At 49.0% G+C, this 27,176-nt stretch overlaps 1 protein-coding gene across 1 annotated transcript in view; it reads right to left on the bottom strand.

Moving 5' to 3' along the window:
• The window catches only part of MYO18B (myosin XVIIIB), a 316,003-nt gene extending 302,782 nt beyond the window's left edge, over positions 1–13,221 (bottom strand). Inside the window, exon 1 of the mRNA XM_054675970.1 lies at positions 13,052–13,221. The gene's annotated coding sequence lies outside the window, so the exon portion shown is untranslated. The remainder of the gene's footprint in view (positions 1–13,051) is intronic.
• Between the last annotated feature and the right edge of the window lie 13,955 nt (positions 13,222–27,176).

Here is a 27,176-nt window from a genome sequence, read left to right as displayed (position 1 = left end):
GCTGATTAACCCAGGGTGGGCACCAAGACATTCAGGAGGCATCTGCCCCCATGACCCAAACACTTCCCACTAGGTCCCACTTCCAACACTGGGGATGACACTTCAACATGAGATTTGGAGGGAACAGACATTCAAATTGTATCAGATCTCCAGCTTACAAAGGCACAGGAAAGTGGCTGGGCGCAGTGGCTCACGCCTGTAACTCCAACACTTTGGGAGGCCGAGGCAGGCGGATCACCTGAGATCAGGAGTTCAAGACCAGACTGACCAACATGGAGAAACCTCGTCTCTACTAAAAATACAAAATTAGATGGGCGTGCCAGCGCATGCCTGTAATCTCAGCTACTGGAGAGGCTGAGGCAGGAGAATCGCTTGAACCTGGGAGGCGGAGGTTGCGGTGAGCCGAGATCGAGCCATTGCACTCCAGCCTGGGTAACAAGAGTGAAACTCTGTCTCAAAAAATAAATAAAATTTAATTTAAAAAGACACAAGAAGCTGGGAGGGTGGACAAAAGGGGAGAGGGGATGGGGGAAAGAAGAGAAGGAAAGACATCCTTCCTCCCCTCCCCATCGTCCCCTTGGGAGACACTGGCGAGGCCCCCGAGTGACTCACAGGCTCCATGCTAAGGAGCAAAGCCCGAGTTATAAATAGGCCTGACGTGAGGTGGCTGCCTTGGCCGCCACTACCCGCCTTCCTCTCCAGCCCAGGCCTGGCCACGTCAGCAGCCGCTTCCCAAGAATCACCCTCAGCTTCGGGCTCCAGGGGGAATCCTGGCTGTCGTAGGGGCTGTCCTTAGCCCTGGGGCTGCCAGCCTTCCCAGAGGGCCTTAGCAGAAAGGGACAATGCGAGGGAACCCCATGTGGGGCCTCACCCCTCATGTCCTGCCCCCTCAGAGGTCCTGGGCCAGCTCCACTGACCCAGGGCCAGGAGCCAATCCCGCCGGGGAGGTTTTGTCAAGACTTAATTTAAGCAAGTGTTCTTATCGCCATACTCCGGTCCGGGCCCAAAACATACACCTGCCTCGTCAGCTGCTGTTTTAAGCCCATGAGGTGGCCATAGACATTTGGAACTCACGGTATAAAATCGCGAGTCTCCCCTTAAAGGGGAGAGAGGCTGGGGAGAGAAAACGCAACCCCAAAGCCAGGAGATGACTTGAAACTGTTTTCCGCGTACATATACTGGATCTGAGTAGTGGTCCCATGGGACCCTCAAGGCTTTCCCCCACTACCCCACAATGTCCAGTTGTAACATAGCACCTGTCTCATAGAATACATTCCCAAGTCTTTGTAGCGCCCCCGCCATGACCACCTGTCCTAGCGACCCTCCCCTTCTATCCTCCCTGTCAATTACACTGACCTCCAGGATACACCCTTCTCACCTCAAGAACTTTGCACATGCTGTTCCCTCTGCCTCAAATGCTTTTCCTTCTGCATGGCTCACATCGTCACCTAAAGTCTTCTCAATGTGCCTGTGCTCACTCCCTATTTAAATTGCAGTTTAACTCCCAATCCTACCCTACTCCTCCTCCAGAACACAGCCCCTATGAAGGCCAGAATTCTCACGCGTTCTCTTCACTTACTGTAGTCCTTAGGGCCTAGCACATACTTAGCTTTCAATCAACGTTTGTTAGTTCAGGCACAGCAGATCACACCTGAAACACCAGCACTTCCAGAAGCCAAGGCAGGAGCATCACTTAAAAGCCAATAGTTCCAAAAGAGCCTGGGCAACATAAAGGCCCTGTGTCCGGAATTGGCGGGTTCTTGGTCTCGCCAACTTCAAGAATAAAGCCGTGGACCCTCGCAGTGAGTGTTAACAGTTCTTAAAGACGGTATATCCAGAGTTTGTTCCTTCTGACTTTCGGACGGGTCTGGAGTTTCTTCCTTCTGATGGGTTCGTGGTCTCACTGACTTCAGGAGTAAAGCTGCAGGCCTTCGCGGTGAATGTTACAGCTCTTAAAGGCACCGCGTCTGGAGTTGTTCGTTCCTCCTGATGGGTTCGTGGTCTCGCCTGCTGCGGGAGTGAAGCTACAGACTTTCGCGGTGAGTGTTACAGCTCACACACGCAGCGTAGACCCAACAATTGACCAACAGCAAGAATTATCGCAAAGAGCGAAAACACAACCACCTCACAACGTGGAAGGAGACCCGGGCGGGTTACCAGTTCTGGTGCTGGCAGCCTGCTTTTATTCCCTTATCTGACCCCACCCACATCCTGCCGATTGGACCATTTTACAGAGAGCTGATTGGTCCGTTTTACAGAGAGCCGACTGGTCTGTTTTGACAGGGTGCTGATTGGTGCGTTTACAAACCCTTAGCTAGACACAGAGTGCCAGACTGCTGATTGGTGCCTTTACAATCCTTTAGCTAGACATAAAAGTTCTCCAATCCAGCAACCCCCGCCCCGCGTACACCCGCCCCCAGCCGACTCGGGAGGCCAGCTGGGTTCGCCTAGTGGATCCTGCGCTGGGGCCGCGGGCTGAGCTTCCCGCACTAATCAGCGCTTGGGCAGTCCATGGGACCAGGTGCCGTGGAGGCTCTGGCTGCGCGCGATCCTACCAGTGGGGGAGCTCGGCTATGGTAGGCTGCAGGTCCTGAGCCCTGCCCCGCGGGGAGGCGGCTGAGGCACGGTGAGAATTCGAGCGCGGCGCGAGCGGGCCAGCAGTGCTGGGGGACCCAGCGCACCCTCCGCAGCTGCTGGCCTGGGTGCTAAGCGCCTCACTGTCCGGGGCTAGCGGCGCGAGCCGGCCGCTCCGAGCACGGAGCCTCCGACCACCCGGAACTCGCACTGGCCCCGGTTCCCGCCTGCGTCCCTCCCTCCACACCTCCCGGCAAGCAGAGGGAGCCGGCTCCGTCCTCGGCCAGCCTAGAGAGGGGCTCCTCAAGCATGGCCAGAGTGGACGCCGAGGCGGAGGAGGCACCGAGAGCGAGCAAGGGCTGCTAGCATGTTGTCACCTCTCAACCCCATGTCTAAAAAAAATTTTTTTTAATTAGCCAGGTGTAGTGGCAGATACTTGTGGTTTGCAGCTATGCAGGAGGCTGAGGCAGAAGGATCACTTGAGCCCAGGAGTTCAAGGCTACAGTGAGCTGTGATCACGCCACTGCTCTCCAGTCCAAGTGGCAGTAATAGACTGTGTCTCTTAAAAAATTAATTAATTAAAATAAAAGTTAAATATTTGTCAAATGAATAAGTAGGTGAATGAATGAATGAATGAACAGTTAGAAATGAGCGTGAGAAGGGATAGAGCAGCAAGTCTGTGGGCAGAGATTTCTGATGTCCCCCTGTGCTGTCTGCATCCACACATAATGGGAAAGCATGTTTATCATGGCCTGAGTTCACATCCTTTGACACCCCAGGGAGCTCTCTGAGCCTCAGTTTTCCTAGCCGTGCAATGAGAGGACACCCACATAACAAGCATGTGCTGGATCCCTGGTAACCTCTCTCAATCAGATTTTCACTTTCCCTTTACTCCACGGTTAAAACCAGACTGAAGACCCCAGCCCAGCACCCAGCACAAGACAATTCACAGAACATTTAGGGAGAACCAACCGTGTGCCAAGCACCGATATAGATCCTTACTCCTAAACTCCCCCATGACCCTTATATTCCTACTGGACCTGGAATTTCATTATATTAAAATCCATGATCACATTTCTTTCCCACAATAGGACTACATGGTTGGCATCACTCCCACAGAACAGACTCAGAGAGGTTGAGACACTTGTCTGAGGTCCCCCAGCAAGAAAGCCAAGGTGAGACTTACCCCAAGGTGTGCCTTACTCCTCCCACACATGCTCAGCTTCCCATCGAAGCTCCACATCAGTGATGATAAGAGAGGACCAATCTGTGGGTGCCAGGCCAAGCCTCAGAGGTGCCCTATGTCCTGGTGGCAAGCTGTGGAAGCCTAGGAAGCTGGCTCAAGTAGGTACATTCAGGGGTAGGGCAGGGTGTGCAGGGGACACTGGTATTTACTTAGCATCTGTTTGGTGTTAGTCACAGCACAGGGCGTGTGGTAGTTGGGATCAGAAAGGTTAACAAATTGGATCAAGGTCACACAGGAGGAGGTGAAGATAACTTAAGTGCCTAAATCCCTGTATTTTTTCTGTTCCACTCTGAGATTTCTGTCCTTCCTCCCTAGCAGGAGGGGACACGACAAAATCAGGGCTATGGATAATGGTACCACTAGGATTTCTGCATTACTCAATACTGAGGACTTAAGTAGATCACATCGTTTACTCTTTCCATCCGAAGAGGTGGATTCTCTGAGTAACTCTATCTCAGGACACTCAGGCAGAGGGAGGGGATGTGTCTTGCACCCAGCCAGGAGGTGGTGGGGCTGATTCTTGGACCAGATGGTCTGACTTTAGAGGCTGAGCTCACAGCCACTTTAGCACACTGGCCTCCCAGCATGGACTGCCACGTGTGCCTGGCACACGGCAGCTTCTCAATAAAAGCTGTTTCCTTCCCCTTCCTGGCTCTGACTCCGCCATCCTTCACGTGCCTGTGGGGACACCTTCCTCCATGACACCATGCCTGAGGGTGCCAGCCAATGTCACCCTGCAGGATTCTATGACAGCCTCCTGCAGCCTCCACCCAAACACCCGCTGTCACCTGCCCTCCCCTCCACTGGCCACAAGGCTTAGGTCACTATTTGGTTCTTTATTAATTGGATCTTCATTTAGAATTCTGTCTTGCCCATAGTCTGGTTGGTGAGTGTAAGCATGTAATTCCTCAGCTTTTCCACAAGGTTCCTGGAGGCAGGCAGAGGGGTTGGCCAGTGAGAACACCAGCATGGAGCTTAGATGCTCAGCAGGAATGATCTGAGTGCCTGACACCTGGCTTCTGTGATGGTCATATCGGAGGCCAGACACAGAGGGAAAAAAAGGATGCTGGAGAACTGAAGACACCATCTTCAGATTCCCCCTCCATCTCTTCTACCTTGCTCTATGTCTGGCTGCTGACCCTGTGGACTCTTCCAATGGACTCCCTCACTTTCCATCTTCCAGGTGGGTTCAGCTAATGGGAATCATCCACTAGTAGGAGATCAGAGGGCATCTGTCTCTTCACTCACTCTCCCTCCTGGATGACCATGGTTGCCTTCCTCCCTCTTCCAAAGGCGCCTTCAGGCTGTTCTCTCCACTCTCTCCCCTCTCCTGTTGAGGCAGCAGCTCCCTCCTCTGACAGTTCAGGCCCAGAAAAGTAACAGCTTCACTGTTGCTATCCTCAAAGTGCTGCAGCATCCCTTAAGGGAGGCAGCAGCAAATATTTTCTGTAAAGCGCCAGATAGGAAATCTTCTGAGCTTTGAGGCCTGCAGGTTCTCTGTTACAATGACTCAGCTCCACCCTTGCAGCTCAAAAGCAGCCATACTTAGTACGTAAATGAATGGGCATGGCTGTTTCAATTTGACTTTATTTTTAAAACCAGGCAGAGAGTTGGATCTGGCCATGGGCTGTCATTTGCTGACTGTTAACCTTAATGCTACCATTGCATCCTGCCCCTACTTTGGTAAACAGTTTTTTTCCTAAACTCCTCAAATGGCCCCACTGGAGTGAGCCCTCTGCACCCTACTATAGCCCTGACTTTACAGCTGCCTCACCCCAAGAAGGAAAAGAACATCCCAGGAGAGGATTGAGTAATGGGGAACAAGACGACCGCCCTGACATCCACGTGGCATGCCCTCTCCAAGGGCCACCTTCAGGCCACACTGCTGTGTGCCCCAGGAGCTGACCACTAGGCATTGTGCTCCCTACCCCCAGGCTCTCTTGCTCTCTGGCTTCCCCTCGTTTGGCCAATGGAAGGCTCTGGGAGGACCTGCATATGAGAGGAACTAGTAGTCAGGGTATTTAGTTCCCACTCTACCCACCTCTCTCTGTATCAGGCCCTAATTTTAGAAATGCTGTGTTTCTCTATCTACAACCACAACACCCTTCAAGTGGTCCCTGTCCACCAACTCCAGCTATCTCTGTGTTCCTAAATCACCCCTCCTCTCCCTTGTCCCATACAGCCCCAAGGCTAGTAAGGTATTCCCACCACTGCTTATCTCTGAGAGCTTCAACATGCTTTGTTGGTTCCCCTAACCCTGCACACATTTCTTGGGAGAGTTCTTTCATTAAAAAGGCTCTCCAGGATACCAGTTGAGGGTGCTGTTTTCTAGTGGGACCTTGACTGATACAGTCAGTAGGGAAGAAGGTTTTAATTCACATATCAATCCTGATAGACGGATAGTGGTTGCCTCGTGGGTTACATGGGAAGGACTCTGAGCTTTTATCTGGGCTGAGTGGAAGAAGGGTGCTCTGATTGATTATTAATGTCTGCCCTGGGCGTGGAAAGAGGGAATGGGGCCTAAGTGCTATCTATTGCCGTCCACAGGCTAAATGGACAAAAGAGACTCATGATTCATACAAAGTCCAGCCTACTTCACCCAAGCCTGGAGTTTGATGGCCAAAGAGCCAGGCAATAATGAAAAGGGACTTTGCCCAGCACACAGATCCTCTCCCTAATCAGGGCAAGGGTGGTTCACAGCCAGCTATAGCCAGGGATTCAGATCATGCTCACAACAATACACATGAAGGTGAGAAAGGGAGAGGGATGAGTGAGAAACAAGGGCAGGAAGGTTGATGGAGGGAAAATGAAATGTTGAAGAGGGAGGGAGGAAGGAAGAGAAAAGCAGGTGGGGTGGTGAGGTGAAGAAGAATGGCGGGGAAGGGAGCAGCAGGTGTGAAGGCTGCCAGAAATGCCCCTCAGCATCAGAACCTGGGGCCTTTACACGTGGAGAAACCCCAGAGACCCAGCTCACTTCACAAGGAATTTTCAGGATAGACAGTCAATGAGTTCCCTCTTGGTCATGTCCATTGACAGGGAGGTCACTAATACATAGGACATTTGGAGTCTGCTCTAATTGTGTTTCTTCCTTGGAACCAGAGCTCCAAAAGGCCCTCAGAAGCCATAAAACCTACTTCTCCTATATCCTGGCATCCATAGACCAGGGAAGGGAAGTGACTTTCTCGAGGTCCTACAGCGACAATAGCAGAACTAAAGTCCTCATGTCCCAATGAGTAAAGTCTGATGCTTTTTCTTCCTTCTCAGAGAGCTACCTCCCCAGGACAGTCACACAGTGGCCTCAGTTCCACTCTCTGGAACAACAGACAACGAGGTTAACCCCTTTTCCAACTGAAATGATGGAATCCGCCCCCAGTTTTCTCATCTGTCGCCTTCAGCCTTTTCTCAGGGGACATGGCTCCTAGTTTCTTCAGAACAATGCTCAGTCTCCTGGGACTTCTCTAACCTGCCTTCTGCCACAGAAGTGGACATTTCACTCTGCAAAGGGTTGACGAGGGTACACACAGCAGGCTTCCTGCATTTCCATGGGTCCACAACAGCCCTGGAAGTCTTAGATCTAAGAGTGGGCCTCACTATGCCTGTTGTCAAACCTCTCAGGTCACCAACTCCTCTGTCTGTCAAATGGGGATGCAGTTTTTCTCGCCCACTTCACGGAGCGGTTTGAGTACTAGATGCTCCGTAGGCCTGTGAGCCATTTCTGACGTTATTACCATGTCCTTGGCAGCAGCTATGTCCCCGGTTGACTCAGATTCAGTCCCAGGCAGATTAAAATCTTCAAATGCTTTGCATATCAGTGGCTGACCAGCCAGTAGCCTCACCCCACCCTGCCAGCCTCCATTGCTAAATCATGCAGTGGGTGTTTCTATGAGAAATTAGAAAAAAAAAATCTCAGCTCCTCCAGCCCATTGGCTCTCCCCTCTCTGTATCATGGTTGCTCCACTGACCTAGGCTGGCCACACACTCCTGGCCACCCGGTGAGTCATCAGGCCACTCCTACAGGCTGATGAGATGCTGGACCTCACAGATGGGCCTCGTGGCTGAGTGCCAGGATGGCCAATAATGTTTCTTTCACCTGCCAGCACCAACTGATCTGTAGTTGGGGGCTGCCCAGAGTGTTGTATTGAGAAACATTCTGAGCTGTGCCTGGGCTGAACAAGACAGCATGCTGTGATTGACTAGCAATGTCTGCCATGGGTATAGGAATGGCTAGGGATGGAACCTATGCCAAGTATTTGCCATTTCCAACCTAGTGTTTCCCGGCCACCATGAAGCAAGAAGCTGGTTAGACTTTTGGTAACAGGTTCCCCTGACTGATTTTAGGGATTGAGTGCTCCATCAAAGGGCTAATTTTCTTTTTTTATTTTCTTTCTTTCTTTCTTTTTTTTTTTTTTTTGAAGCGGAGTCTCACTCTGTTGCCCAGGCTGGAGTACAGTGGTGCCATCTCGGCTCACTGCAAGGTCCACCTCCCGGGTTCACGCCATTCTCCTGCCTCAGCCTCCCGAGTAGCTGGGACTACAGGTGCCCATCACCACGCCTGGCTAATTTTTTTGCATTTTTAGTAGAGACGGGGTTTCACCGTGTTAGCCAGGATGGTCTCGATCTCCTGACCTCATGATCCGCCTGCCTTGGCCTCCCAAAGTGCTGGGATTACAGGCATGAGCCACTGCGCCCAGCCTCAAAGGGCTAATTTTCTATCCACTACTGTGTTGCTACCTAGAGCTGTACTAATACAGTAGCCACTAGCCACAGGTGGCTTGTGAAATTTAGATGAATTCTAACTAAATTAAATCAAAAATTTAGCGTCTCAGTTGTATGAGCCACGTGGTTCATGGCTACCACGTTGGACAGCACAGATACAGAGGATTCCTATCATCGCAGAAAGTTGTGTGGGACAGAACTCACCAAGTGGTGATTGTGCCTGCCAATGGACATTTTTGGAAACATCCTAGAGACATTTTGGGTTGTCACAACTGGAGAGGAGGTGCTACCGGCATCTACTGGGTCAAGGACAGGGATGCTGCTACACATTTTTCCAAGCACATGACAGGTCCACAACAAAGAGATATGCAACCCAAATGTCAATAGTGTCTACGCTGACACTGGTCTAGAACCCTGGTCTGGAAGAATCATGACAAATGGGAAGGAGCATCAAGAGAAGAAGACGGCAATATCATCTTTGCTTTGAATAATAACTAGGTGTAACAGGGAAAGAACTGAAAAAATGAGTCATCCACTGTTGGCAGAAAAACAAGCAGAAAAGCAAGTCACTAAACCTCTCTGATGCTGAGTTTCCTCTTCTATAAAACTGGGACTATATCACTACCTGCCTTGATCATCAGTGGATTAAATGAGGTAATGAATGTGAAAAAGCTTTCTTATCTGTCTCTGTGAAACAATGCCACACAATTTATTATCTCAACGGATGTTGTTTATTACATTATGCTGAACAGTCCAGTCTCTGGCAGGAAGGTATTCAGTCCTGCTTTTATTTCACCCTGCATAACCTGGGGTCACTCCAGGCTCCAAATCTCACTTCCTGGCCTGTAAAATGGGGCTAATAACTCACACCCAAGCTCACTGGACTATTAAGCGTGAATGAGACATTTAATCCCATCAAGCAACCATCTCTACCTCAATGCAACAGTTAATCCAGCTGCCCTCCATGAAATTGAAACTCAAACCCCAGCTGGTACCCAAGAAACAGCTGAAAATGCATTCCATCTTTTATGGGCAGAGAAAAATTCACTTGAAACCCTGAACCTTGAAATTCTTGCTACCCTACACATGAGCACTGGCCAAGTGGTAAACTCACTTTGCCGATTCTTGAGGATCTTTCCTCTGTTGCCAGAAACTACAATTCTTAAAAGTAAATCAGCATCAGGGAGAAACACAGTAAAAAAGAAGCAGATAGGGAAAATTATGAAACTGGATGCGTCAGGCTGTGGGAGAGGAGAGATTCATATGAAGCTAATGGTGTCTCTGGATCCTTCAGACTGAATGAGATGTGTGTGCGTGTGTGTGTGTGTGTGTGTGTGTGTGTGTCAGAGACAAAGAAATCTACCTTGATGTCCAAGGCCCTTGTTTGTGTCATAAAGTTCATTTTCTGCCAGGCGCAGTGGTTCCACGCCTGTAATCCCAACACTTTGGGAGGCTGAGGTGGCTGGATCACTTGAGCTCCCAAGTTTGAGACCAGACTGGGCAACATGGTGAAACCCCATCTCTACAAAAAGTATAAAAATTAGCCGGGTGTGGTGGTGCACTCCTGTAGTCCCAGCTACTCAGGAGGTTGAGATGGGAGGATGGCTGAAACCTCGGAGGCAGAGGTTGCAGTGAGCCGAGATTGTGCCACTGCACACCAGCCTGGGTGATAGAGCCAGCCCTTGTTTCAAAATAAAAATAAAATAAGGTGCAATTTATTTTTGCTGCCCCCATTCAAATGAGAGCTGAGGTTTATCCTTTCCTTAAGATCTTGGTGGGGGGGATAATATGGTGGATTTGACCATTATTTCTAACATAAGGGGCTCGTGGTTGCTCCCTGAACACCAGCCGTGACAGCAGGGGCTGATCTTGGCCCAATGCTCTTGCTGCAGGGCTGTGTGTCCTTGAACAAGTGGCTTTCCCTCTCTGTGCCTCAGCTGCACCATCTCTCAACAGGAGGGGTTGGATTTGGCAGCACTCTGGAGGGGAGGGGGATCCTCCCTGGTCTCAATCCCACCTCCTCCATTTTTCAGATAATTTAATTTCATTTTGTTTATTTTTATTTTTATTTTTATTTTTGAGACGGAGTCTCTCTCTGTCCCCAGGCTGGAGTGCAATGGCGTGATCTCGGCTCACTGCAAGCTCCACCTCCCGGGTTCATGCCATTCTCCTGCCTCAGCCTCCCAAGTAGCTGGGACTACAGGCACCCACCACCACGCCCGGCTAATTTTTTTGTATTTTTAGTAGAGATGGGGTTTCACCGTGTTAGCCAGGATGGTCTCGATCTCCTGACCTCGTGATCTGCCCACCTCGGCCTCCCAAAGTGCTGGGATTACAGGCGTGCGCCCCCGCGCCCGGCCACTTTGTTTAAATATTAAAGATATGCCACACACCACAGCAGCTGACCATGTGCTTCAAATGGGCCATTCAGACAGTTGTTTGTATCTACCAGGACCAAGTGAAGGGCCATCTCCCCATAGCCTTGTAGGCTCACAGCCCCAGGTCCCTATCTTTTGGCAGCTGGAAGTGGTTCTGCTCAGTTTGGGGGCCCTCCATTCCCACCTCAAAATGCCACAGAAAGTCTTGATCTTACCCCTGGAGGAACACCTGCCCAATAAAATCTTTGCGATAGTTAGACCCTAATAAAGTGCTGTGCACGTTTTCCGTGTTCGTGAAACATGGAAATTCCATGAGTTTTGACAGGGCAGGTGCTGAGCAACAGCCTTCTGTGGTTTTGTTAGCTCAAGTGAAAGGAAAAGCTCTTCTCCAATTTGGGTGAGCACCAGAACCACCTGTGAGGTTTCAAATCTGTGGATTTCTGGGCCCCTTCCCCCAAGACTGTTCAAAAGGTCTAGGATGAACCCAGGAATCTGCATTTTAAAACAGCCCCCCGCCTCCTGCCCCACATGAGTCTGATGGGTAGGTCGTCAACGACCGTCACTTCAAGAAAAACCTTCCTGGATGCTGAATCCTAGGAAAGATCCCAGAGGTGGTCTAGCCCAACCCCCTCAGGTTTTAGAAGGAGAAACTAAGTTCCGACTGGGGAGAGTACTCGTCCAAGGTTACAGAGCCCACACCAGGATATTCAAGGTGACCAGGCCTGGAGGCAGGTGACATCAAATATTTGTTGATTGGTAACATGCAGCCCTTCAAAAGCCAGGAGACCAGGAGACTCCCTCTTCTCCTCCGCTTCCTCCTTCTCCTCCCTCCTCCACCCACTTGGCCTTTTCTTTTGGCCTTTTCCTTTGCTATTATTCTTCTCCTCCTTCTTCTCTTTCTCCTCCTGCTTTTTTTCCTCCTCCTCCTTCTCTTCTTCTCCTTCTCCTCCTCCTCTTTCTTCTTTTCTCTCTCTCCTCTCCACTATTATTTTCTAGAACTCATCCATAGCCTGAGTATATAGACCCCTCTCTTTTCTGCTCCCAAGGTACACACTGGACATGGTACCCAGGCATAGGAGAATACAACTTAGGTCAGCAATGGATACAGCACCCAAGGCCACCATTATCCTTGCTGGAGTCTAGAAGCCCTAGTGGGACACTCAGCCTCCATGAGCTGGTGCACTGAATGAGGCAGCATCTTTTTGGACAGCCACAAAGTGAAAGTAACAGCCTCGTCGTATTCCAGGCCCTACAGGATAGAAGCCCAGATCCCCACACTTGCGGGTTGAGGCCAGACTGGACAGCTTGGAGCCGACTGGGAGCCGACTGGGCTCCCCACTCCGGGCCTCCCCACTCCTGGCCTCCTCCATGGAAAAGCTGCAGGAAGGCAGCAGCCCAGAGGCCTGTAGCTGGTGAGGTCTTCTCCTCTCCTGGGAGAGAGCTCCATGTCAAAGCATAGCCCCCTTCTGCCCCACTACGGGGCCACTGAGACCTGTGAATCTTCTTCATTCAAACAAATGCCTGCTATCCGGGGTGCCAGATAAGACACCTTCCCTCAGACAGAGCTCAAGGAAGGTGGCATGAAATTGAAACCTTCAGCCATGAACTTCCATTGCCCTTCCCCCAACACTCATACATGCTTACTTTGCAGTTTAAAAAAGAACATTAAAATTAACATTTCGACTCAACAGCGTTGTTAACACGAAAGGGGAAGCCTGGCTCTTCCCCGACCATAACTGAACACCAATTAAGCAGAAATTACTGGTAGTTGAGGAAAAATATAAACCCTGACGTCTGCGGGCAAAGATTCACAGTGGAGATTAACTCATGATCCTAAACACATTTTTAAAAATTATTAGCGAACAGCTGGGGCCTGAGGAGAGTGATTCTTACAAATGTCCATTTGCCCCAGCATTTTGTTCTCAAATCCTTCCACCGAAACACTCTTGTTTTCAAAGTGAGCAGCACGGGCAACCGGCAAAGGAATCAGGCCTCGGAAGCTCTGAACACCAGAAAGGCCTAAAATAGACCAAAAGACCGGAGGCCTGCCCCCGCAGCCCCCAACAGCGCATTCCGGAAAATTATAACTTGCCGATCCGCTCGCAAGGTGCCCGTCTAAAACCCAGCCCAATAGTACCTTCTGCAAAGAGGACACCGATCACAGGAACCACGACTGTCTAAGACGTCTCCCCGGGTGGCCGCGAAGGGACCCCACCGAGCCGGGAAAGCAGGAGCGAAGGAGCACCCTCTCCACACACACCGACACACATCCCTTCCCCTTACTGCCCCTCCCCGACCCGTCCTCCCCCCACCCTCCTTCTGGGCCAATGTGATAGCAGCAGCTGAGTCGACCAGTCATTTCTAAAATTAGCTTGTGAGCTCCAGGTCTGGCCAGGAGACGGCAGCCCGGGGTGGCCGTTGACCAGGCAGCAGAGACCATGGACATATTTGGTGGCCCCTGAGCAGGGAAGGGGACAGCTCTGGACACAAGCACATGCTCTCTCGTCATCCCTGTCCGAGGGCAGGGCCACACACCCACACTCCCGCCTCTGCCCACACAGATAACCAGAGGCTGCAGGAACTGTTTGAGGAGGAGAGCTGGCCGGTTCTACATTCCAGGCAGACTCTGGAAGAAAATAACTTGAATGAATGCTGGTGCGTCGTGGTAAACAACCAGTGCATGTAAACATACCTTATGTCTAGGTAGCGGTTATCGCATGCCACGCACCGAGGGCTTTCATGAACTCACTTAATGTTCCCTATGAGGTAGGGTTTTTCCCCAGCCCCGCTTTACGAGTGGGGAAATTGAGACAGAAAAAGTTAACCAACTTGCCCAAGGCCATGGAGAGCCAGAGTTCAAACCCAGGCTGTGCTGGCCATAGAGGAAACAATCTTAGACACACAGCAAACTAGGGGCTATAAAAAAATGCTTTGGGCCTGGCAAGGTGGCTCACGTCTGTAATCCCGGCACTTTGGGAGGCCGAGGTGGGCACATCACGAGGTCAGGAGATCGAGACCATCCTGGCTAACACAGTGAAACCCCGTCTCTACTAAAAATACAAAAACAAAATTAGCCGGGCGTGGTGGCGGGCGCCTGTAGTCCCAGCTACAGGCGGAGCTTGCAGTGAGCCGAGATCGCGCCACTGCACTCCAGCCTGGGTGACAGAGAGAGACTCCATCTCGAAAAAAAAAAAAAAAAAAATCAGCTGGGTGTGGTAGTGGTTGTCTGTGATCCCAGCTACTTGGGAGGCTGAGGCAGGAGAATTGCTTGAACCCAGGAGGCGGGGGTTGCAGTGAGCTAAGATCACGCCACTGCACTCTAGCCTAGGCGATAAGAGACTCTATCTCAAAAAAACAACAAAAAAAAAAGTGCTTTGTCCACTGCCTAAAAGGAGCAAAGTACAGACTTCAATAAATTGGATAAACCATGCAGGTCCATGCAGCTAGCAAAGGGTAGAGTCATGACTCAAATCCAAGTCTTTCTGGTTCCAAAGACCACAATCAGCCCAGCATGATACTGCTCCTGTGAGAATTGTTTCAATAATTGCTACGTGGTGCTGCTCCTCTTTCCCCAGAGTTCATCGAGCAATATTTTCCTAAAGTACTCACTTCCGCCGAGGTCTTGAAAATTAGCATTCAATCAGAAGTTCATTGAAACACTAAGGGAAGGCTGCTTAGAAAATGGCAGTCTAGGCCGGGCATGGTGGCTCACACCTGTAATCCCAGCACTCTGGGAGGCTAAGGCGGGTGGATCATTTGAGGTCAGGAGTTTGAGACCAGCCTGGCCAACATGGTGAAACCCCACCTCTACCAAAAATACGAAAATTAGCTGGGTGTGGTGGCGGGCACCTGTAATCCCAGCTACTCGGGAGGCTGAGGCAGGAGAATAGCTTGAACCCAGGAGGCAGAGGTTGCAGTGAGCAGAGATGGCGCCATTGCACTCCAGCCTGGGCGACAAGAGCAAAACTACATTTTGGAAAAAAAAGAAAAGAAAAGAAAGAAAAAGAAAATATAATATATATGAGGTTGAGGAGGGGTCCCTGGGGCCCCCAGTGGACAGTGGCATGGGACATTTAGGCCACACCAGGGGAAGAGTTTGGAGACAGGTCCCGGTGAGCTGTTTTCTCCAGGTTGTGCTAGATCATTTGACATTGAAACAAGAACCTCCCTTCTCCCGCCCCTTGCATCACAAGTCCTGAACCATCGGCTCCTGGGCTTTTCTGTCCTTGCTGTCTTTCCGACGCTGTTGGTCTGAAGTGGTAGAGTTGACATGCAGAAATGATTCTCTGAGCCCAGGGCTGGGGCTCTCTATAGGCCATGACCTGCAGTGATGGTTCCGTTGACTTGAAGGGAACTCCCTTCCCCAAGGAGGCAACATGGCATGTGTTTGCTCCATTCACCTGGTTGGTACCTGTGGTGGGTGGATTTTTGCTACACAAGATGACCAAGTATTACCTTGAGCACACGGTGATTTAGGGCAGCCCTTATAAGCAAGATTTTGTCACCCAGCTGAGCATTTATTGTCCAGTCTCCAGGCTTCATTCCCCAGGCTGGGGGAAAAGATGAGAAGGTGGAGGCTTTCTTATCAAGGCATCCAGAGAACCGGCTGCTTTGGGCTCATCTGATCCAGTTGGCGTGGTGTCATGGAAAGAGTGGATCGTGGTGCTATTCTGTTGGGTGTCAGGACAGTTCAAGTGGCTGTGGGTTTGTCTGGGCAAAGACCAAGGGAATCATCACTTTACATACCTGCTGTGGGGTTGCTGTTCCTTTCCCCTGGAGATTTGGCCTCTCCTTAGGCTAAGGAGTTCTGGATCCACAAAACAGCCAAGGGATTGTGACATTTTATATGAACAATTGACTTCTATCTCTTGATCATCCCGAATTTTTTTTTTTTTTTGAGACGAAGTCTTGCTCTAGTCCCCCAGGCTGGAGTGCAATGGCACAATCTCTGCTCACTGCAACCTCTGCCTCCCGGGTTCAAGCGATTCTCCTGCCTCAGCCTCCTCAGTAGCTGGGATTACAGGCACCTGCCACCATGCCTGGCTAATTTTTGTATTTTTAGTAGAGACGGGGTTTCACCACGTTAGCCAGGCTGGTCTCAAACTCCTGACCTCAGGTGATCTGCCCACCTCAGCCCCCCAAAGTGCTGGGATTACAGGCGTGAGCCACCACACCCGGCCCCTAATTTTTTTATTTAAATGTTCTTAGAGTCTGGGTCTCACTCTGTCACCCAGGCTGGAATACAGTGGCCTGATCACGGTTCACTGAAGCCTCAAACTCCTTACCTCAAGTGATCCTTCCACCTTGGCCTCTCAAGTAGCTGGGACTGCAGACATACACCACACCACCCAGCTAATTTTTCTAAATTTCTGGTAGAGATGGGGTCTGGCTATGTTGCCCAGGCTGGTCTTGAACTCCTGGCCTCAAGTGATCCTCTCACCTCAGCTTCCCAAAGCGTTGGGATTACAGGCATGAGCCACCACGCCCAGCCCATCCTTAATGTTTTTAATGGTACAAATGGAGTGGACCTTTGTTGGTGGCCCGTCTATTCTGCCCTTAGAATGCTACATTCTGTTAATCGTCTCCATACGTCTCATGAGCCGCTCCCACCTTGCCACTCACTAGGATGAGTGCTGCCACCTGATCTCTATCATTCCGGGGTCCTGTCATCTCCATTGCTATCGGGGAGCCGTGTGGGTATACAAGTCCCCCTTCGTTCGTGGTTTCACTTTACAAGGTTCCAGTTACCTGCAGTCAACCACCATCCAACAATCGGTGAGTATAGTACATTAAGGTGTTAGAGAGGGACAGCACATTCATGTAACTTTTATTATAGTACAGGTATATTGTTATAATTGTTGACTTTATTATTATTTTTATTAATCTCTTACTGTGCCTAATTTATAAATAAAACTTTATCATAGGTATGTATATATAGGATAAAACATAGTATATAGGGAGGTTCAGTACTATCCACAGTTTCAGACATCCACTGGGAGGCTTGGAAGGTATTCCCTTCATATAAGGGGGAACTACTGTGTGTGTGTGTGTAAGAGAGAGAGACAGAACAGAGACAGAGACAGGCATAGACAGAGAGAGAGAGAGAGAGAAGCTGTCCTGTGTGCCCATGGGTAGGATATGACTGTACAGTGAGCATGGAAGCTTGTGAGTATATGTGCATGGATGTGCATGGATGTGTGTGTTAATAAACTGGAGAACAGGCCTATGCGTGTTTGTGTGTACAACAATCATGAAAATCCATCCCTGTGACCACTGCAGGGGCCTCACTTGTGTGCCACCATCCCTGTAGCAATGAAGAGAAACTGTCTCTGTGTCTCTTGAGGCTGGTTTACAGTAAACGCATGGAAACTGGACTGGAGCGAGTGTCTGAAGACCTAGTCCTGCACTGTGCTTTCCGTAGATGTCTGTCTGTCTGTCTACCTGTCTATCCTCCAGCAGTCTCTAGCCTCCTTGTTCATTCCTGGCATTGAGTAGCTGCTCATGGACTCTCTGGTGAACAAAGTAATGAGTGAACAAAGGGCTGCAACTGGGAGTGTGGAGGAGGAAGAGATGCAGAGAAAGTCCCACTGAAGGGGCTGTTACAGTGACTGTTACAGTCCACAAGGCCCATAGTACATGCTCAGTGGATGTTTGTTGAACGACTGAATGGCTGCGTTTAGGTCTGTAAAAGGCTTTCCTACCACTGGTGCTGTCTGCAGGGGAGAGCCACTACTAAAATTCTTAGCAATGTGGGTGCCCTCTCTCCCAGTGGCCTTCGTGTGTCCTGGGTCCCCAGTGGGTGGTCTGGCCTTATTTAATATATCCCCTCAAGTATGCTGACGTCTCTGAGCTCTTTGATCTCTTCCTTCACCGTCTACTGCAGGAATCCTGCATCTCAACCTCCCTTAGCACAGGCTGAGCTGAATGGGAAGCTCACCAGCACGGCGTTTCAGGTCCCTGACCCAACTGTGTCTTCTGGATCTGCAGCTCTGCTGTCTAGAAAACTATATCAGATACATGGACATCAAGAAAGTGGTGACGCAGGCCGGGCGCGGTGGCTCAGGCCTGTAATCCCAGCACTTTGGGAGGCCGAGGTGGGTGGATTACGAGGTCAGGAGATCGAGACCATTCTGGCTAACATGGTGAACACCCGTCTCTACTAAAAATACAAAAAATTAGCTGGGTGAGGTGGTGGGCACCTGTAGTCCCAGCTACTTAGGAGGCTGAGGCAGGAGAATGGCATGAACCCAGGAGGCGGAGCTTGCAGTGAGCCAAGATCGCGCCACTGCACTCCAGCCTGGGTGACAGAGCGAGACTCCACCTCAAAAAAAAAAAAATAAAATAAAAATAAAGAAAAGAAAAGAAAAAAAGAAAGCGGTGATGCAGGTGTCAGAAGAAGCAACAGGAAGGACCAAGTCCCCTCCCGCAATTTTAACTGAAACATCCACTCCTTCGCTTTTGATGCTGGGGCTGGCGTGACTTCAACAGTCAATGTGGTAAGCTCATTTCCTGGAATGGCAATGAATCTGGGCACAGCAACTACAGGGTAGATTCATGGTTTACGTGCTCTCTGAGGAGTTAGAGCCCTGGTCCCTACACCTGGCATCAGCCTTCAACCTCAATCCTATCTGCCACACACCGAGAATCTCCTATCATCTAAACCAGTGGTTCTCAAATGGGGCGGTGCGGCGGTTGGTGGAGGAGAGTAATTTTTGCCCTGAAGGTACCTTTCTTTGGCAATGTCTGAAGACATTTGGGGTTGTGAAGATTTGGAGGGGAGAATGCTACTGGCGTCTAGCAGATAGAGGCTGGGGTGCTGCTACTTATTCCATGATGCAAAGGAAAACCACCTTCTCTCCAACAAAGAACCTGGCCTCAACTGTCAATGGTGTTGTGGTCAAACCCTCTTGACACAGTTATAACCCCAGGCTCCTGAGGAGGAAGAGGGCATCTTGTCATAGCCCACCAGTACTATCAAGAAGTCTATACCATACACATTGAGGGCAGGATGTGAGAGGAAGTATGTGTGTATTCGTCTGGGGGTCACAGCGGTAAAGACATCCTCAAATTGGTTAATCTGAGCAGAGTTTAATAAAGACAGTATTTGCGGCCGGGCACGGTGGCTCACACCTGTAATCCCAGCACTTTGGGAGGTCGAGGTGGGCGGATCATGAGGTCAGGAGATGGAGACCATCCTGGCTAACACGGTGAAACCCCATCTCTACTAAAAATACAAAAAATTAGCCAAGCATGGTGGCCGGTGCCTGTAGTCCCAGCTACTCAGGAGGCTGAGGCAGGAGAATAGCGTGAACCCGGGAGGCAGAGCTTGCAGTGAGCTGAGATCGCGCCACTGCACTTCAGCCTGGGCGACAGAGTAAGACTCCATCTCAAAAAAAAAAAAAGACACTATTTGCATTTAGGAAAACCAACAAGGAGTGTAGAGGCCTCAGGGGCTAGCAGTGGCAGAAAGTCTTTTCCACTTCTTGGCCTGAAGGAAGAAGGAGTATGTGGCCAGGAAAGCTGCAGAGAGGGGCTGCCTGATGAGCTGTGGCTGACAGCTGCAGGAACAGCTGGCTCAAGGTTACTTGGAGGGAGGAGCCTGGGGAATGTGACTGCAATTTCCTTCACCTCTTGCCCTCTGTTTTCCTGAGAGGCCTCCTCTTTCTGAACCCCAGCAAAAGTCAGACACTAAGGGAGCCTGCTGTTCTAGTCCACATGGGCAAGACTCCTGGGACAAAACATTTAAGCATATTACATGGGTACAACAAGTCCACTGTGGACAAGCTAAAAGAAAATAAATCCCTTGGCCGGGTACGGTGGCTCATGCCTGTAATCCCCACACTTTGGGAGGCCAAGGTGGGAGGATCACCTGAGGTCGGGAGTTCGAGACCAGCTGACCAAGATGGAGAAACACCGTCTCTACTAAAAATACATAATTAGATGGGCGTGGTGGTGCATGCCTGTAATCCCAGCTATTTGGGAGGCTGAGGCAGGAGAATCACTTGAACCTGGGAGGCGGAGGTTGCAGTGAGCCGAGATCACGCCATTGCACTCCAGCCTGAGTAACAAAATCAAAACTCCGTCTCAAAAAAAAAAAAAGAAACAAAGAAAAGAAAAGAAAATTATCTGACTTTAATTTTAAACTCTTGTCTTTCTGAAGTGGAAATTAGTAACCTGCAGTTCCCTGGTTACTGATAACATCGTGCATCTTTTTGGGTTTTTGGGCCACTTTTGGATTCTTTTCTATGAACTGTCACTTTGTGTCTTTGGCCCATTTTTTCACCAGATGAACTGATTTCTTATTGATTGATGGGAGTTGTTTATATGTTATACCTGCTAGTCCTTGGGTCATACATATCCCAAATATCTTCGCTCAGTTACATGGCTTGTCTTTCATTCTGTGTGTCTTTCAGTGAAGAAAAGTTAAATACTTATCCTTCCTTGCATTTTTGGGGAGGAAGGGTTTTCCTTTCTAATTTTCCATTTTTATTTTCTGTTTTGTTTGTTTGTTTATGACAAGATCTCACTCTGTCACCCAGGCTGGAGTGCAGTAGTGCAATCATAGCTCACTGCAGCCTTGAATTCCTGGGCTCACGTGATCCTCCCACCTCAGCCTCTGGAATAGCTGGGACTACAGGCACACACTACCATGCCCAGCTAATTTAAAAAACTTTTTGCAGAGATGAGGTCTCGCGATGTTGCACAGGCTGGTCTAGAACTGCTGGTCTCAAGTGATCCTCCCACCTCAGTCCCCTAAAGCAGTGGGATTGATTATAGGTGTGAGCCGCTGTACCCAGCCTTAATTTTCAACTTTTCTTGATACTAGTTTGGTAGTTATTCACTATTTCTATTTTTTCAGTGGTTGCCATAGAATTTTTAATATGCATTTTGAACTTCAAGTCCAAAATGTATCCATATTTTACCCAGTTGACATTTTTTAAAGTTAGGCAGCCTGAATCATAATGAATAAGAAAACGCTTCCTCCTTTTTGCAGTTACCTTATTATGACTCATGTTCATTACTGGTTCCCTCCGCCATGTTGATCTTTGGTGAGGGGGCTAAGAGCTTAAACCTCCAATTCTGAAACCTGATGATGAACCTTGGAACTGCCTCCAAGTGCAACGTTCAGAGCAACTCTGAAAGGCAGTAAGAATCAAATACCAGGGACTTGCGTCCGTGACTTCATCTTCCGGGCCTGGTGAAGAATGAGCTCAAGACAATAAGAATCTGAAAGGTGCAACCCCTAGAAACACTAAAGGAAATTTTAAGAGACCAGCTGACAAACAGGTAATACTAACGGCACCTCTACCAGGTGGAAAGGATTTTTTTTTTTTTTTTGAGACGGAGTCTCGCTCTGTCGCCCAGGCTGGAGTGCAGTGGCGCGATCTCGGCTCACTGCAAGCTCCGCCTCCCGGGTTTACCCCATTCTCCTGCCTCAGCCTCCCGAGTAGCTAGGACTACAGGCACCCGCCACCGCGCCTGGCTGATTTTTGTATTTTTAGTAGAGACAGGGTTTCACCATGTTAGCCAAGATGGTCTCGATCTCCTCACCTCATGATCCGCCCGTCTTGGCCTCCCAAAGTGCTGGGATTACAGGCGTGAGCCACTGCGCCCGGCCAGAAAGGACACCTTGAATCTGCTTCTCCCTGAAGCAGACAGACTATCCAAAGGCAGCAGCATCAAAAATTCCAAGCGTGGCCGGGCACAGTGGCTCACGCCTGTAATCCCAGCACTTTGGGAGGCCGAGGTGGGCGAATCACTTGAGGTCAGGCGTTCAAGACCAGCCTGGCCAACATGGTGAAAGCCTTCCTCTACCAAAAATACTTTAAAAAAATTTAGCCAGGCATGGGTGGCACGCAACTGTAGTCCCAGCTACTTGGGAGGCTGAGGCAGGAGAATCGCTTTAACCTGGGAGATGGAGGCTGCAGTGGGCCGAGATCACACTACTGCACTCCACCCTGGGTGACAGAGTGAGACTCCACCTCAAAAACCAAAACCAACCAAACAAAAAAACCCAAGCGCAAAGCTAAGTTTGAACCCCTGGCACACGCACACCACATGTGGTTTGAGTTGTGATTGGTGTAAATCTATACATTTAAACACATTTCAGTTACATAGATCTTAAGCGTAGATCTTTCCTTACCTAGTAGCTGCACCTTGACTGACCCACTGGGTAGGTTTTGAGGGCATGAGGAAGGGCAGCACCCCCATTCCCTCCTGCCTTCTGCAGGAAGCACCGGCTTTGCCTATCACTTCTGAAAATGAGAGACAAGAGGTCCCCTTCAATGCCTGGGCTGCAGACTTCATGGCATTCCCCAACCTGTTATAGTGAGCTGTAGTTTAAAATATGCTGTGGTGGATCTACAAACAGTTCAAAATATTCATAGAAATAAAAAGTCAATCTGCATTGTGAGAATACTGTATGTTGCACACCGTTCTGAGCGCTTGGTATGTTTCTACTTACTACCTCCTCAGAAAACCTGTAATGGATGTGGGGTGTGTCTTATCATCATGCCCATTGTATAGATGAAATGGTGCAGGTCCCTGGGGGTTACTGGGAGCTACTTTTCAGGACACCCTGGGAGCAAGTTGAGGAGCTTGGTATAGCTCCTAGACAAACCGACTCCACTTCCTTCTGCCATATATTACCTCCAGGCAGAGATTGGGTTTATACGCTATCAAATTGGGACTGTGTCTACACCTAGAAGGGTAAATGATAAACTGGGTGTTTTACCCAGATACTATGGTTAAAATATAAAAATGTATTAAATAAAATCCAGTCATTTCGGATATCCATAAGCTATGCAAAATGCTTCCTTGCTGTGCTTCTCTGCCTTCATTTCCCATTTCCCTTCTCAAATTACAGACCCATTAATATGAGCCTCTAATCTCATTCCAGTTAAAATGGCTTTTATTGGCCCAGCATGGTGGCTCACGCCTGTAACCCCAGCACTTTGGGAGGCTGAGGCAGGTGGATCACTTGAGGCCAGGAGTTGGAGACCAGCCTGACCAACATGGTGAAACCCCGTCTCTACAAAAAATACAAAAATTAGCAGGACTTGGTGGCAAGTTGTGTGCTTGGTGGCACACAACTGTAATCCCAGCTACTAGGGAGGCTGAGACACAACAATTGCTTGAATGTGGGAGGTGGAGGTTGCAGCGAGTTGAGATTGCGCCACTACACTCCAGCCTGAGCGACAGAGCAAGACTCTGTCTCCAAAGATAAAATAAGAAATAAAATAAAATGCCTTTGATTGAAAAGACAGGCAATAATGAATGCTAGTGAGGATGCAGAGAAAAGAGAATCTTCATATACTGTTGGTAGGAATGTGTATTAGTATAACCAGTATGGAGAACAGTTTGGAGAACAATATAGAAGTGCCTGCAATACTAAAAATAGAACTGCCGTATGATCCAGAATCCCACTGTGAGATATATATCCCGAAGAAAGGATATCAGTATATTGAAGACATTCCATGTTTATTGCGGCACTATTCACAATAGCCAAGGTTTGGAATTAATCTAAGCTTCCACCAACAGATGAATGGATTTAAAAAAAAAATGTGGTACATACACAGGGTGGAGTACTATTCAGCCATAAAAAAGAATGAGACCCTCTCGGCTGGGCGCGGTGGCTCACGCCTGTAATCCCAGCACTTTGGGAGGCCGAGGTGGGCAGATCACGAGGTCAGGAGATCGAGACCATCCTGGCTAACATGGTGAAACCCCGTCTCTACTAAAAATACAAAAAATTAGCCAGGCGTGGTGGTGGGCGCCTGTAGTCCCAGCTACTCAGGAGGCTGAGGCAGGAGAATGGCATGAACCCGGGAAGCAGAGCTTGCAGTGAGCCAAGATCACACCACTGCACTCCAGCCTGGGTGACAGAGCGAGACTCTGTCTCAAAAAAAAAAAACAAAAAAGAATGAGAACCTGTCATTGGCAACAACATGGAAGGAAATGTAAGACATTATGTTAAGTGAAATAAGCCAGGCACAGACAGACAAGCTTTGCTTGTTCACACTCATTTGTGGGAGCTAAAAATTAAAACAATTGATCTCATGGAGAGATAGAGTTGAATGATGGTTACCAGAGGCTAGGAAGGGTAGTATGGGGATGGAGGGCGTGAAGTGGGGATGGTTAGTGGGTGCGAAAACATAGTTTAATAAATAAGATCTAGTATTTGATAGCACCATAAAGTGACTATAGACAACAATAATTTATTGTATATGTTAAAATAACTAAGAGTATAATGGGGATGTTTGTAACACAAAGAAAGGATAAACGTTTGAGGTGATGGATACCCCACTTTCCCTGATGGGATGTTACATATTGAATGCCTATATCAAACTGTCTCGTGTACCCCTGAATATATACACCTACTATGTACCCACAAAAATTAAACATTAAAAAAACAAAAAAAATGAGCCATTAAATTTCCCTTCATGGATTTCATTAATTATGTGCACGTCCAAAACTGTGTATGTGAGCACAAAGTAAAAGCTGAAGGTTTTATTTGGTGAATCTGATCTCTGGAAATAGCCTGAGTAATTTGGGCTGAGAAACTTTCCTTTTTTTTTTTTAAGACAGGGTCTCACTCGGTTGCCCAGGCTGAAGTGCAGTGGCCCAATCACAGCTCACTGCAGCCTCCACCTCCAGGGCTCAAGCAATCCTCTCGCTTCAGCCTCCCGAGTAGCTGGGACCATAGGCATGTGCCACCATGCTTGGCTAGTTTTTTATAGTTTTGTAGAGACAGGGTCTCGCTATGTTGCTCAGGCTGGTCTCAAACTCCTGGGCTCAAGTGATCGTCCTGCCTCAACCTCCCAAAGCACTGGGATTACAAGCATAAGCCACTGCGCCTGGCCTGAAAAACTCTTTTTTAGAACTCCAATATCCAAACTGGTAAAAGTGCCTAGGGAAAGAAAGCCTTGCAGTTGTTAGATGGCTCTCCTCAAATTCAGTACATAGTTGAGGGGCTCCTGCATCCAGGAACTCACAGTTTAAAGGGGGGACATTAACATCATTACTCATAATGCAAGGTAGGAGGAAGCTAGGACTTCGAAGGCATTTCCTTTTTGCAGCCTCAACACGTCACTTACCTCTAGTCAGAGACGGAGGATGTTTTTGGCTCGGATGACCGTTCAGGATCCTCTAATTTGATCCTTGTAACATAGGAGTGAAAAAACTGAGGGCCAAAGAGGTTGTCCAAAGTGATGATGCTGGGAATTGAGATCCTGATGCTATTTCCCCTCCTTCTGGCTCCTGAGGGGGTGACTTGATTTCTGCAGCTCTTGAGAGGGGTTGGAGTGCTTGTTTGAACCCCCATATCCAGCTTCCCTCGGTTACGTAACACATTAGACCAAGGGTTCCATGATGGTTGTCGCCTCCTGCCCATGGACCTGGCTACACACTCCATAGCTCGGTCCCCTGTCAACTATTTTGCAAAATGGTTTTCAAATTGGCAAGCACAAATACACCCCAGGGTTACTCAGTGGCTACATGGACCAGTCGTGACTTCCTTCTTTCCTGAACTAGCAAGAGAGAGGGTATTCCCCACCCCCGCCAGCTTAAAGACAGGAGATACCCAGCCTGCCCTTGACCCGCGGACCTACAGGAAGACAGTCATGCCCAGGCAGCTGTGGCTTGGGGACTGTCACCTTGGATTTCTGGTTTACAGTGACAGGCACCATGCGGGTGGGGGTGGGAGATGGGGAGCATCTCAGCACATTTCCGTGGGAGCAGGGATAGGGAGCAGGAGGTCTTGTCTTCTGGGAGGGAATCCAAAGCTCCCCCGTAGTGGGCTGGGGAGCAGGGAATAGCTTCTAGATGAGCCAGACCTACTGGATTTCCTCACTGCCTAGGCTCTCCAGGCTCTGCATTTGCAACGTGTTATTCTGGGGCACAAGCGCTGGTGTCCCAAACCCTGAAACTGTGAAATTGGCTGTGCTCCAGCAACCCACCAAATCAGCAGAAATGCTTTCGGCAGTCCCCTTCTTCCTCTGTATAAAATCAGCCTCTGCGTGAATTCCCCCCAGAGTCGGGATTCTTTCCAATCAGTCACTTTCTGATATCTTAACAGCTTGGTAAAGAAATGCAGCTTTTAATTGAGGGGAAAAACAGCACACGGAAGTCGGTATCTTTGTACAGATCCTTTTTATTAAGATTTATATAGGCAATTTACCAACACAGAAAACCAGTCTAGCAGCTCCAAAGTAACTGTAAAAACGGTGGTGCTGATGGTGGTGTGCCCCACACAGGGCAGGTGACCTCAGACGTGGAGCAGCATCTCCCGTGGGATACTATTTCAGACGTGCACTAGTAAGTGTATACTGAGAAGGGATTATAAACCTTCCCTGGCACAATAGATACAAAAAGAGATAGAACCAATGATATTTTGTCTAGGTACAATATCTAGATTTACAGTATCTAGTTTACTGGCTTCACTTCGTATAGCAATGCACAATAGAAAACGGATTTCTTTCTTCAAGGGTATTATACTTTGCCAAGAACATAGTAAATATGTTACTATATTGATGGCTATGAAAACAGACAGAGACAAATGAGTGAGGAGGCACATTCTCTCACAGAGACAGGACTTCATTCTATTTCACATAAATCTTTAAGGGTCCATTCAAATATAAGACCTCTCACAGTTTCAGTCATGTATGAGGGCGCTTACCTTTAAGACCCCATTTAGAAACCATTTTGAAATAGTGAAGGGGGGAAAAGTCACACTCAAATGTGCTACTCTTAAAAGCAGTGTTTCTAAACACAGCTTGCCTTTTTCAAAGAGTGAAGGTGGCCTTTCTGTTTAGTGGTTGGGTAATTGGGTGCAATAATCAAATCTTAAGGCAATGGCAAGGCTGATGGTGGGGATTTGGCACAATAAGGGGAAGGAATGATGCTGTCCAGTTGTACCTTAAAACCTAAAGGATTACTAATGACATGGGAGGGATAGCTACCTGCCCCACGCACAGGGGCTCCTGGACAATACCGTGGCTTTAGAAACAAACCTAGGTTCTGAGGGAATGACACTGCAAAGTCTTACAGAAATCCTTTTATGAGATAGCCGGTCCAGAATAAAGCCTTTGGGGTACTTGTCAACAAGCAAGAAGCCTTCTGAAGAGGTAGATGAAAGCAGTATCTCACAGCAGGTGTGCTGCCCGATGTGACGAAAGACGTGCATGCGCCTCTCAGCACAGACCAGAAGATCAACTGTTGTTGAAAACAGTCCGTGGTAGTGAGAAGAGATGTTGGCCACATTA

Source organism: Pan troglodytes, chromosome 23, assembly GCF_028858775.2.
Source record: "Pan troglodytes isolate AG18354 chromosome 23, NHGRI_mPanTro3-v2.0_pri, whole genome shotgun sequence".
Taxonomy (NCBI): domain Eukaryota; kingdom Metazoa; phylum Chordata; class Mammalia; order Primates; family Hominidae; genus Pan; species Pan troglodytes.
The sequence above is the reverse complement of the archived record's forward strand: the minus strand, read 5'-3'. Positions and strand labels throughout refer to the sequence as shown.